The 14,184-nt window shown below is 39.5% G+C and overlaps 1 protein-coding gene across 2 annotated transcripts in view; it reads left to right on the plus strand.

The window, feature by feature from the left end:
- The first annotated feature begins 869 nt into the window (after positions 1-869).
- LOC139473490 (mitogen-activated protein kinase kinase kinase 13-B-like) overlaps positions 870-14,184 on the plus strand; it is an 83,611-nt gene continuing 70,296 nt past the window's right edge. For both annotated transcript variants that reach the window (XM_071256100.1, XM_071256102.1), the window contains exon 1: positions 870-997. The gene's annotated coding sequence lies outside the window, so the exon portion shown is untranslated. The remainder of the gene's footprint in view (positions 998-14,184) is intronic.

Raw genomic sequence — 14,184 nt, forward strand, 5'->3', positions numbered from 1 at the left:
TATATATGTGTGTTACTAATATTGTTGACTGATAATAGCAGTGAACCATTACTTAAGTTTAAGAGCTACCCCCAAAAAGAAGCTTGATTAAGAATGTGCAAACTATCTCCATTCTTCTTCCAGGACAACCCCACCCCGTGCACGCACGCACACGCACACGCACATGCACGCACGCACGCACGCACACACACAGACACACACGCACGCACGCACACACACACACACACGCACGCGCGCGCGCACACACACACACACACACACACACACACACACACACACACACGTATACACACAAACACACACACACACACAAACACATGCACACGCACGTACGTACACACACGTATGCACGCTCACACACGTAGGTACACGCACGCAAGTACGAACACGCACGTAAACACACGCACTCACACAGTCTGAGATGTCACCAACATCTCGTGTCAAGCCTTCTGAAATGTGATGACATACCTAAATTTGGGGGTCACTCAAATCCCAAAAAATAATAATGGTATATACTTTGGACAGTTTACAAACAAAGATTCTTTTCCTCGTTTAGACAGAACATATCTATGTTGGAACTAATACTTCCTCGTTAGATGGATAACACGATTATGTTTACACTATTTCTTCCATTGTTTCCAAATGTTTATATTTCCTCGCCATACCAAAGCCCGAACCTATTCCAACTGGGTTAAAATGACCACAATTGTTTCTTCTACTGCCGAGAATAAAGCAAGTGCAGTGACTAGCGATATGAAAATCCATGAATCTACGTACAGCAGAAGGCTTCACGGGAATCAAAACAATATGACTAGTTGTGTTCCAAATAGTATTAATACTCTGCCCGAGGTGTTTGTATCTACATTTAGAAAACCACGTCACTTCCAAATTCCTGACATCAACACATCGGTGAGGTTTAGTGGCATCGGATTCATCGACCGCCGAAACTGTCATGAGTCAACCCGATGTCCGATGGCTTTAATGAATCATATCTAGGGTAAGTAATGTCACTCTACCATGGTCACGTCGTCCAATGTCACTTGACACACAGTTCAACATTGGATACAAACCGATCACACCGTCAGACGTTAACAGCGGTATTTCACCTGGGGATAAACGCCAATATAGCACAGTCCGATGATTCAGATCGGGAACTCAACAAGTGTCATTGTTTTCATGACGATACTTGAGTCATCGGTTTATAAAATACAAATATAATTTAACCCAATTATATATTTTTAAGATCGGTTTATGACAACCCATGTTAAGCTGAGGAGAAAAAAACCCCGTTGAAACAAATAGGTTTCAACATTCATTTTGATAAGATACAAAAATGTAGTTGATTTTGCTGTATAGTGTTGTTATTTGATCCTTGCTGGATAAACCGTTAGAATCACATACAGGCGTGACTGCAATTTATTTAAGGCTGGAAACTGCTCGCTGATGTCATGAATAATAATGGTGTATACATGGTATAAGCACACACAACAGTGTATAATATTAACACAGACATGTAAACAAATCAGAAAATGCCAAAAGCAACTATATCTGAAAAGGAAGCACTATACCATGGCCATCATGATTGTGACATGTAAACAACAAACATTCATTAGGCCTGGCAATTTGTTTGTATATGACTACAACTGATGTGTGGGATTATATGGGTTTGTGGGTGCTCCAATACTATATCACTGAATATATATAGGTCATTACTGCTGACATCTGCAATAGCTGATTTTCACTATTGTTATGGTTATTGTTTATATCCAAATTTCAGAATATTGACAAATGAGTTTCTAGGTGTCTTTTGATTTGGATGAATTCTTTTGTATAATACCTTCAAACAACTATATGACTGACCCCATAGCTTGGGCCCTCGGGTGGACCAGGGGTGTAAGGCTGTTCAATTGGATGTGTAAGGTTGCGCCCTTCAGGCATGGCATACACCTTTTGTGGGTTCGAATCCCAGATTCACCCTGATTATGTTTCTAGGTTTGTCAGCACCATACCTGTACTAGTGGGTTTTACAACAATCTTAAAAGTGTAAGACCTGCATAACTTGGGGCTTTTCTACACTCATCAAGCTGACATGTTGTGATGTAAGTGAAATAGTGCTCCAAACTCACTTCTCATAGATTCAATCACAGATCAAACCAAACTAGAAATGCATCACTTATCATTACATGGTAAATGCTTGAAAATGATTATTTTAATGCTTCCTAATGTACTATCATTTCTTTAACCATAGTGGGTTACCATGGTTACTGTTTGCATCTGTACAGTACAAATGTTAAATTCCTCCCATTACATTATTAAACCATATCTCTATCCATAGTGTCCTTCCCATTAACATGTTAATTCATCACAGAGAACTTATATAATATTTTCGTCATTGCTGTGAATTTGCATAGGTTGGTATCCTTGGAAACACAAAGTTAAAAATAAAGGTGTGTGATTACAATGCAGGGATGGGTAGGATTAATATTTTTTGTTTTGTCGGAAACCACAAGTTTCGGAGAGCTTAAATTGTCTTGTATATGAATGATATTGATCAAATGTACTTTCTGGAGTGCAGTTACTTTTGGTCACTGTAGACGATGTTGTGATTACAAATGTTTGAACCTCTTATCCAGAAATTGATTGATTTCAACTGCATTTGTTTGTAAGTATTATTGACTGTAAGGGTCTTGTGTTAATTCTTCAAGAATTGAATAATGTTTTCTTAATAGGTTTTGGTCAGGGTGGTAACCATGGTAACAGACAAGTTCATACTTCTCGGGCCCTGTTTAACAAGTCGGAAGATTTTAACCTTAGATCTTTGTTAAAGTTTACTTCCTCTTTCACGAAGAAACATAACTAAGGTCAACTCTAACTCTAGTTGTCATCAGTACCTAAGGTTGGCCTAACCCCACCCTACCTCACTGAGGTTGATATTATGTATGTATGACTGTGGAAGACCATATTGATAGAAAATATTTGGCATACTGAGTTAAGGTGGGGAGATAAGGTTGCTGTGTGAAATGATGTATCATCTGACAAAGGTTATGTTAGTTTTCAACAACCTGTAGTTGGGCTGGGACGGGTAACTCAGGTACCCGGGTAGGGGTGGTACTAAGTAGGACCCAGGTACCCACAGGACTATCTGGACCCATGGTTAGTCACGTGATATATACTGTTTAATGACAAAAATTATCTAGAATTCTATGGTTACACTACAAGTCACTAATGTTTGCATTTCTTTCTGACTATGCACCCATTCTTTCTGATTTTTCATATGGTTGAATAAAGATATAACTTAATTCAACTTAAGTGTATGAATGACCAGATTGTTTAATACATGTGTCTAAATACGTTTTGCCAGGACTATGCTAAAAATGTTCCATATTGGACATTTGGGACATCTCCTGAGACCTACAGTGGGTACCCGGGTAGGGTCAGGTAATAGGGGGTGGGTATTCGGGTAGTAAATTTGGACTTGTCCCAGCGCTAACCTGTAGATAGTGAAGTCATGGTAAACAATCCAACTGTTATCAGCTTCACAGGCCGCTACAAAGCATATCCTGATGGTACAGTGAATGTTAGTATTGACTCAACACACCTATCTTCAACCTGACATTGTATCCGTCGTATGTCCTGCCAGTAGTCTCAGGTAATAACCAGGGTAATGGGGACCCTACCCCAGAATTGCGGGGGAGTTGTAATACAGGTTATCTATTGTCACATGTCCAGGTGTGATGAATGATCTTTCCTGTAACTGACATGAAAATGTGGGTAGTTTCATATCAAGTCCGGTTGGCCATGGCAGTAGTTATGTGCTCAAACATTAATCGCATATGTTAGCATGTAATTTTACCTCCTAATGATTTAGCCCATGCAATATAGCCATATTGAGAGACTCAACAAAAAGATACTGTTACTGTTATTGTTGAATCAGTACATTGCAGGGGATATTTTGTTGATGCATCTTATATTCCTCCTTTTATTGATGGAAGCATTTAGCATAGAACATTGAGATGTGTTTAGTTATGTTCTGAAGTGAGTTTTGTTTTCCCGTTATGTTTCGCTATTAACATGATTAAGAACATACATTTGCTGAAGTATGAAACATAGTTACATGGATATAAAAAATAACCCTGAGTGTTTGAAAATAGAGTTAAATCACTTAATGAAAATGAGACATTCACTTATAAATTCAGTAGATATAAACTATAGGCTATACAAACACAATCTTTATGTTTACTGTTCCTGACAAACTGTTTTGTCATTGATTATGATAAGATTTTGATCAGAGTTTACATTTTCGGTAAAACCTTGAAATTTGTTTGTAAGTGGTGTGGATAGACACTGCATGTGCTGGATAATTGTTCAATTGTAGTAAGACCTGTGACCCAAAGCTACTGCTATAAACAAACATTTTGTCGTTTGAATTTGATTTCAACATAATCTGGCTGATTGTGTGTGATCGTACTGTAAGAGTATGGATCCTTGTTCACATTATCAACCACTGGTTACGCTCAGTTACAGGTCCCCATCACATAGCTGTAATACTGGTGGCTCCATACCATCCACAGTTATCTCCCTTTTGTCTGATGGCAGTACCAGTGTGTGTCCCAGTTTCTGTATTTTAATCAACAGAAACTGTTCAGTCCAACATATGTGTCAGTAGCTGTCTAAGTATAATGGAATTATGTGTAAAAAAAATGCTTCATTATTATTGTGGACATTATTATTGTGTCAGCAGCAATATGTCAGACAGTATTTGTAGACACCAGCAAACCAACAGCTCTGGTTTATCAGTTATGTTGATACGCTGAATTCATACCAATGTGACATGGTATGAGATGGTTTTATTTCAGAAGACTGGTGTGTTGTATATCATATGTCCAAGTACATAGACATGGACAGCATAAGTCAACCTCGAAACGTTGTAAAGCAGATTGTATATTGATTCTGGGATGTTTGTGTCAGGAACAATAAATAATACATAGCGTAAGGTTGGAAAGGGAGAAATTCCCACTCTCTTGTCTGTTGAACTTGTTTGGAGTTTCTCAGCTGTGAAATATTGAAATAGAAGCTATTTGGTTTGTGATTTAAAGATAAATTGCATACTGAAGGAGACGTTGTTTCTTCTTTGTCAGCTGATGTTGATGATTGTAATTCAAGTGAATAATGTACAAGGATCATATGTAGCTGATCTTGCAGGGCTTTATTTAGTGTCCAGCCTGTGATTGCTGATCTTGCAAGGCTTCATGTAGTGTCCGGCCTGTGATTGCTGATCTTGCAGGGCTTCATGTAGTGTCTGGCCTGTGATTGCCGATCTTCCAGGGCTTCATGCAGTGTCTGGCCTGTGATTGCTGATCTTGCAAGGCTTCATGCAGTGTCCAGCCTGTGATTGCTGATCTTGCAGGGCTTCATGTAGTGTCTGGCCTGTGATTGCTGATCTTGCAGGGCTTCATGTAGTGTCCGGCCTGTGATTGCTGATCTTGCAGGGCTTCATGCAGTGTCCAGCCTGTGATTGCTGATCTTGCAAGGCTTCATGTAGTGTCTGGCCTGTGATTGCTGATCTTCCAGGGCTTCATGTAGTGTCTGGCCTGTGATTGCTGATCTTCCAGGGCTTCATGTAGTGTCTGGCCTGTGATTGCTGATCTTGCAGGGCTTCATGTAGTGTCCGGCCTGTGATTGCTGATCTTCCAGGGCTTCATGTAGTGTCTGGCCTGTGATTGCTGATCTTGCAGGGCTTCATGCAGTGTCCGGCCTGTGATTGCTGATCTTGCAGGGCTTTATGTAGTGTCCGGCCTGTGATTGCTGATCTTGCAGGGCTTCATGTAGTGTCTGGCCTGTGATTGCTGATCTTCTAGGGCTTCATGTAGTGTCTGGCCTGTGATTGCTGATCTTGCAGGGCTTCATGTAGTGTCTGGCCTGTGATTGCTGATCTTGCAGGGCTTCATGTAGTGTCTGGCCTGTGATTGCTGATCTTCCAGGGCTTCATGTAGTGTCCGGCCTGTGATTGCTGATCTTCCAGGGCTTTATGTAGTGTCCGGCCTGTGATTGCTGATCTTCCAGGGCTTCATGTAGTGTCTGGCCTGTGATTGCTGATCTTCCAGGGCTTCATGTAGTGTCCTGCCTGTGATTGCTGATCTTCCAGGGCTTCATGTAGTGTCTGGCCTGTGATTGCTGATCTTCCAGGGCTTTATGTAGTGTCCGGCCTGTGATTGCTGATCTTGCAAGGCTTCATGTAGTGTCCGGCCTGTGATTGCTGATCTTGCAGGGCTTCATGTAGTATCTGGCCTGTGATTGCTGATCTTGCAGGGCTTCATGTAGTGTCCGGCCTGTGATTGCTGATCTTGCAGGGCTTCATGTAGTGTCTGGCCTGTGATTGCTGATCTTCCAGGGCTTTATGTAGTGTCCGGCCTGTGATTGCTGATCTTCCAGGGCTCCATGTAGTGTCCGGCCTGTGATTGCTGATCTTGCAGGGCTTTATGTAGTGTTCGGCCTGTGATTGCTGATCTTCCAGGGCTTCATGTAGTGTCCGGCCTGTGATTGCTGATCTTTAAATGATTGAGTGAGGAATGGTTGAAATGATTGAGTGAGGAATGGTTGAAACAGTTTTGTGTTAAATGGTTGTAATAACTAAGTGCATCATTTTCATGGATGATGTTCTTGATGTTTTATTCTTTACTTTTCATCTTCACAATGTGTATGATCAAAAAAGCATATTCCTACTTTTCAGGGTGGGGTGTAATGCAATGCTACTATGTTTTCTTGCCCTGATGACAATGATATAGATATGATAAAAGAAAGGATGGGAATATTTGCCAATCAGTAACCATAATTGTTGCCCTCATGAACTGAATTAAAGTGTGATTCAATGTACAATGGCGATAGAGAATAATATCATGTAGATAAAGATGTGTTTTCATGTTGTCAATTAAAATATTTATAATTGATTCATCATAATACAATACCTAGTTGCATTATCAACCATAGGCTGCTGTTTTCCAGGATAATAAATGTGTTGGCTATGGTCCGAGTGGTTGGATGTTCCCTGACCTTTGCATCCTAACAGAATGCAGAAAGTATTGATTTGGCGTCTTTGATAAAGGGAGATAATTTGCGTGGGCCTCTGTGACAAACTCATTTATCAGAATGCCAGAGTTGAGGTTTGGAAAACAACCGTGATGGAGCCGTTACTTTGTTCTGTCGTCTTTTTTTCTGGAATCCTCCAATTCAGCTTAGACAATAATAATGTTTAGGTTTTCTGCAAAACTGCCAAATTTTGATTTGGAAGTATAATCTGTATAAATTATTTAGAAATATGATGAAGATCACTGTATGAATGAGAACACATGCACTAACAGGGTTATTCAGGTACCAACCTTCCCATTAAAAATGAGCTCTGAAAATATATCAGAACTGGGGAATTGTTGGATTTCGGATCATCATTTGACCCATTGAGATTTCAGGACCACAAGGTTGTTGTGAGTGCCGGGTGATGTGGGTGGTTACATTGTATAACCTGGCTCAATGTGTGATACCCAGATGGTGTGCATTGTAACACAAGGTTGTTGTGAGAGCCGGGTGATGTGGGTGGTTACATTGTGTAACCTGGCTCAATGTGTGATACCCAGATGGTGTGCATTGTAACACAAGGTTGTTGTGAGAGCCGGGTGATGTGGGTGGTTACATTGTGTGACCTGGCTCAATGTGTGATACCCAGATGGTGTGCATTGTAACACAAGGTTGTTGTGAGAGCCGGGTGATGTTGGTGGTTACATTGTGTGACCTGGCTCAATGTGTGATACCCAGATGGTGTGCATTGTAACACAAGGTTGTTGTGAGAGCCGGGTGATGTGGGTGGTTACATTGTGTAACGTGGCTCAATGTGTGATACCCAGATGGTGTGCATTGTAACACAAGGTTTTTGTGAGAGCCGGGTGAAGTGGGTGGTTACATTGTGTGACCTGGCTCAATGTGTGATACCCAGATGGTGTGCATTGTAACACAAGGTTTTTGTGAGAGCCGGGTGAAGTGGGTGGTTACATTGTGTGATGTGTAATATTGCCGACAATTCTGTAAAATAACCATCACTCACTTATTCCACTTATCTCAAGATAAAAAATAGGCCTGTATACAAGAATAATCCATGAAGTTAATTTCAAATGAAACAGAAAAATAATGCTTGGAGTCAAATGACAAAAAATGCATTTATGCATGTATGCATGTTCCCTGAAGACCTGTATCAAATGTCACTGCAACAGTTATTGTTAGAAATATACACACAGCATCAGACACTCATTTCAGTGAGGTTGCCTTACCTTCAGACCAATGATTGTTGCAATCTTTCATCCTCTATTGTTAAGCTGGAGGTCAATAGAAACCAGACAAATCTATTGCTATGTGTCCATGATGTTGCCCTTCACATCCAGAAGTCATCTGTAATAGGATACAAGTGGAGATTACATGTATGTATAGAGAAGCAGCTTTGTCTGTGTGAGAATGACTGATTGGGACACACTTGCCTGTAGAACTACTCCGCTTATCGGGAATCATGTGGGACTTGGCGTCATGTGCTAACAGTATTTCTTCCTGTTGTGCGTTCATGGGGGAAACCAGGATTAGATACCTCTGTACTGTGAGGAGCAAGTGGTGACAATGTGATCTAAATTTTTGTGGGTCATCATACCCCAATGAAGTAGATTGTCGGTCTTGCTATCAACCACTGGATTGTGTGTCACAGACTCATGTATGTACAGGCCTCCTTGATACTTAACTCACACTTACATACAAGCCAAAACGTGATTGTCCATTACTTAAACATTCACTTATGATGGTTGTAGTAGTATCCATTCTTCCAGAGCCTGGTCAATATACATGGTCAACCATAAAGTTCTAGGGTAGAATAGGTCTTCAGCAACACATGCTTGTTGTAAAAGGGGACTGTGTTTGTCGTAAGAGGCAACTATCTGGATCAGGTTGTCAGGCTCGCTGACTTGGTTGATGCATGTCATTATATCCCAAATTGAGTTGATCAGTGCTCATGATATCCATCACTGGATTGTGGGATCCAGACTTGATTATTTACAGAGTGCTATCATACAGCTTGAATATTTCTGTGTGCAGCGTTTAACAACAAACAGGCAATTCAATTTACATGGTAAACACTGAGAAAACAGAAATACCATGATTACTACTGGGACAAAAATTAGTAAGAAAATTTTGCTCTTTTGCCAAAGTTAAAATTTTCTTGCCCTATGGGCAATTAAACCAATCATCATGGTCACTATCATGCATACCAGGTAGCCATCATTATGATCCAAGGTTATTAAAGGGAGGTAACTTCAGTGGTTATATCCTTCAAGTATAAGAGTTCTAAGCTAGTTGCAGCACAATCTCACCTGTAGGCCAAATAGTTGTTAACTCGTAATATGTTGCGACATGAAATCAACAAATAAACTTAATAAGAATAACATCTATTCTTATTCATTGGTCCAAGAATGACGACGAGATTGAGTTTCTGAATGAGAGAACAATTATTTTTCAATCACAGACGACATCATCACAGATGATTTAATGCATTATGCCTGCAGTTACAGAGTATTTCTTTGTGTACATGAATAGTGAGTTTTTGTATTTCATGCCACTTTGATGTGTTCCTGATAAAAGTAAAATATGTCCTTAAGTTACCGTATGTTACAATCAAGCCATCAGTAGTTGTCATTGTAATTTTACAGACCCTACCAAACGGGTTCCCGTTTATTTAGTATTGAGGGGAACAATACACTGCCACCTGGTCCCAAGGTTAGTCAGCTCTGATACAGGCATGACTTACTGGGTCCTTTTTCTGCGCTGGAATTCTCAGAGTATTTCAGATGATAGTATTAAAGAGAGGTAGGGTAAAACCTCTTTATCCGTTGTTCATATTGGGAAAGAGACGTCACTCTCATTACTGCCTGGAACAATGTCAATCATTTTCGTATTTATGAAAATTACGTAAGACACACCGTCGATGGCCAAGATATATATTCTCATCTAACCCCTAAGGTGAACAGAATTCTTAATCAAATGTTTGAATATACTTTATGGTCGTCTTTCCATCTGTAATGTGCAGCAAATTTAAAATGGTTCTTGCCAATGAAATGAAAAAGAAATTTTCCAATATGACACATGAATATAATCAGCTAATAATAAGAGTCGTGGGCCATATCATTATGAACAGGAATATTATGTGTAAACATGGATGGAATTCTTACATAGGACAAGCATTGCCGGGAACTTGTTCCATTGAAGGAATAGTAGTTTGCAATGCAGTTTTTTTTTACAAAGTACATATTCTCTTCAACGTTTGCACTTGGTTTCGAATGTTGACCCACCTTGCACTTTCTATGAGCCAAGCAGAGTTAGCTCCCTTTAGAACCATCGATACAGTGGTTTCGTCACAAATAGTGCCTCTCCTTATTGATTCATGTTTAAGCCAAATGTTGTGGAGGTTAGTAAGTACTGAGAAATGGAGACTTCCATATAGAACTGTGCAGATCAAGGAGTTATCACAACCGAGTCACATGACCCAGTGAACAAAACACTGGAGGGACTGACACATGTGGACATGTCACATTTTGAAGCAGCGGGAGGATCGCCATCTTTGCATAGGTTATTACTTTTCTCTCAAGGGTAGAAAACCATGATTTGATTTAAAAAAACATCAGTTGATCAGTTCAATTAGTTTTAATTTCTATCGTTATTATTATATAATACATTTTTATTCCACAAGTATCCAGGTACTAGTATCTGCTTAAATGCGGTTTTATTTGTACCTTGACCAGTGGATCCGTTTGCATTTCAGTTATCATGCTTAACTACCTGGGAAGTATATACAACCCAAGCTAACTAAAGGCGCTAGAGGGTTTTTATATCCACCTCACATCTCGGGTACCCATTCCCTGCTGGGTGAACAGAGACACGTTTGAACTAAGTCCCTTGCCTAGGGTGACACCACACGTTTTGACATTTGTGTTTTGGGTCTATTTACGTATTTGTGTTTCCACCATCTGGTCATCTACCATCGGACAAGTAGGTTCTTTAGAGTGCACATGGTGTATGTACTGTAAACTAGAGGTAGTGACAACACTGTAGACCTGTAAACATTGTCGGTCGCAAGGCTGAATAACAACCCGGCCACGAGCAGGATATGATCTCAACACCTGGTGCTTGACTGCTTGCACCTTCCACCCCCATGTCTACTGACCATGGTGGCAGGGGCATCATGTCTTGTGATTGGCTCTGTGATGGCAGGTTTGTCCACCATGACATACATCACCAAGTGTGTGCTTGTCACCCATACTGCTCCCTGAAAGTCATCACTTTGTTGGGTTGGTAATAACAGTGTAATAGTTTCAGGTCTGTCTAATGTATCAAGACCAAGTCCAATGTCAGACATTGTCTGTGAAGTATTCATCATTTTGTATATCTCTGTATCTTCTAGTTTTCTTAATAAGCGACACTTGTGCCACAATTATTATTTGAGTGGAACAATGTTAAAATACTTCTTGGTAATTAGATTAGGCATTTTGTGTGGAAATAACTGGTGTTTGTACTAAGGTTTGAAATTTATTTGCTGTTAGAAAAGTTATTGGACTAGAAAAGTTAGTAAATATCCAAACCTTTAAAAAATGTCTGCTGTCAATTACCAATACCAAAAACTATCACAATGAATGTTTCTGTTGTGCAGAGCATTGAATTATGACTATTTATAGTTTGTAGTATATAGTATGGCATAATAAACAGCTCTAAAAATTTGAAATGTCAGGTGAGCTTCAAAGCTGTTGGTTCTATTTTGATTAAACTTGGTTTTTAATGAACAACCTACCAGGTACCAACCTATACCAACCAGAGATTTAATTCTCAGCCACGGTGACTCTTCTCTAAATTCTTCACTGGCATCCCAATATTTCATAGGAACAGCAGTGAGAAAACTGTAGCCATTTCTGCCATGGCTTTTGTTGAAGTGAGAGGCTTGACCAGTATTTCAGTAAATAAGGTAGATTGGAGCACAGGATATTGCTTGTCCTCTCATTGATTCTGTTAGCCTGATTGGGAGGATAGTGCGTGGGCCGAGCACCGTTCTTTAGAGATTGGCTGACTGGATTGGCAGTCGGGCAAGCTGCCAACTGTTCAATAAATGAGGAGGATCGCCTCTCTAATGCCTGCGGTTAGAATTCTCAAGCTTCTACAAGTCTGGGTAATTTTCATTTTGGCTTTTACCAGAATTTTACGTGTTTTGCTGAGTTGAGAATTTTTGTACCAATTTTATGGTGTTTTTGCAGGTTTTTTTTTCAAAGTTACAATACATCCTCATAGCTATTCTCAGATATGTCTTTGCAAGATTTGGTTCCTGGGAGGTTTTTGTCTGTGATATTGGAAATCGGTTCTTTTTTCTTCTGCTGCTATTTTCTGCATATTCTTGTTTCTTTGGCTTCGAGAACATTTACCTGTTTAGCATACACCCAGCAAATTCGTTGTCAATGAAACCCTTGAAGAACACTTCATTTTATTTCCAGCCTTTGAACTGGACAGCAATGTGACAGTACAGACGAGAGACTGTATTAAACATGAAAACAAACATGCATCACGTGTCTGAATGCAATGGAGAGTAAAGGTTGGTTTTGTCACCATGGTCAGTGAGGTGTCAATCCATTGATGTCAGTATTTGTCTACTTCATGATGTACAATGCTTGTGCTGTACAATTTCCAAACTCGACTGTCATGACCCTACTTTCCAATAGTAACAATTAGAAATCTGCAGCAAGGGCCTCAATTACAGAGTCAAACATCTTTATGATAGTCATTGAAAACTGATCAAATTCATAATGGCCAGAATGGCTAAAGGAGAGATATTATGCTGATTCCCTTTCTTGTCAAGCTCTGTGACCTGGTTTGTTATTTTATCTGGACATTTGTCTGCATCATGTGTGTTGACATATTCTTCAGACTAAACAGGTGTTTGTAACAAAAACGTTCCGATGATCACTATTTGATTGTCAGCAGTGTTCTTGCTGGCTTTTAAAACTGCCAGACGTAGTGGGCTGGCAACTCTAAATATTGCCAGTCCCCCCAATTTCTGGCAGTCCCACTTTTTAATTCAAGAATTAAAAAATGTATGAAAATTACCTGGTTTTAATTCTTTCAACATCAAGTTCAATGCAGTGTATGACAAATGCAATGGATTCATCTCTGAAGTAACTCAGTTAGATCTACACATCATTCGTGCAAAATTAAGTCATAAATTGTTTTTGAATACTTCACTTTGGTTAGAGATGAAGTCGCTACAAATATATATTTAATCTCAAAGAAAAACAAAAGGTATTTTCCTTGCACCAAAAATAGACAACGGGGAAACCCGTGTGGTAACAGACAAGCTGACTTCATTCGAAAAATATACTTATCTGAATATCACTGATGTTTTGGTGAACAACAAAGATTTTAAAGGTACTTTATTTGCCGGTCCACAGGGACTGACAGTCAAATGAATTACCTGTAAAAAACTTGTAATTTTCGGTAAACAGGAACACTCTGGTCAGTACTATAAATTGTAGCAGGTTCACTCATGGTACATGGGGTTCATGAATTTATCTTTCCAACATGATTTAATATGACATTGTAAAAGAATTAAAACAAATTCAATATTGATAGAAAACAACTGTTCGATTGAGCTGAGGTTAACTCGTGCTGTGTCACGTGACTTTCATTGACTCGGAAAAAGTATGCAGCTTTTTGCTTTGAAGCAGGGTGCAAGGGATTTATTCTGCCTCTCTGAAATCCATGTGCAGCCTGTCTTGTTTTTGGTGGGGTATAAGGGATTTATTCTCCAACTGAGAAATATATTTCCCTCAAAGGTGGGATACATAGTATTTTATCAAGATCACATGGACCAATCAGTTCTCATCATTCTGACATGGAGGTATGATAAATCATCTTGTTAACACCAGCGAGTTGACTGTAACTTGTAATGTTCTATTCTTATATCATTATCTAAAAGTAAACATTTATGACAAACAACCTGATTGTAAACAATAACCTGCAGACATATATTTTATTATCATGTCCATCCTGAACTATTTCTGTTATTTTCCTGCGAACATGAATTCTTCCATCTTTATGTCATATATTAACATGGGAAGATTTCTATGA

Source organism: Haliotis cracherodii, unplaced genomic scaffold (genome assembly GCF_022045235.1).
Source record: "Haliotis cracherodii isolate W230 unplaced genomic scaffold, xgHalCrac1.p SCAF_29, whole genome shotgun sequence".
Taxonomy (NCBI): Eukaryota; Metazoa; Mollusca; class Gastropoda; order Lepetellida; family Haliotidae; genus Haliotis; species Haliotis cracherodii.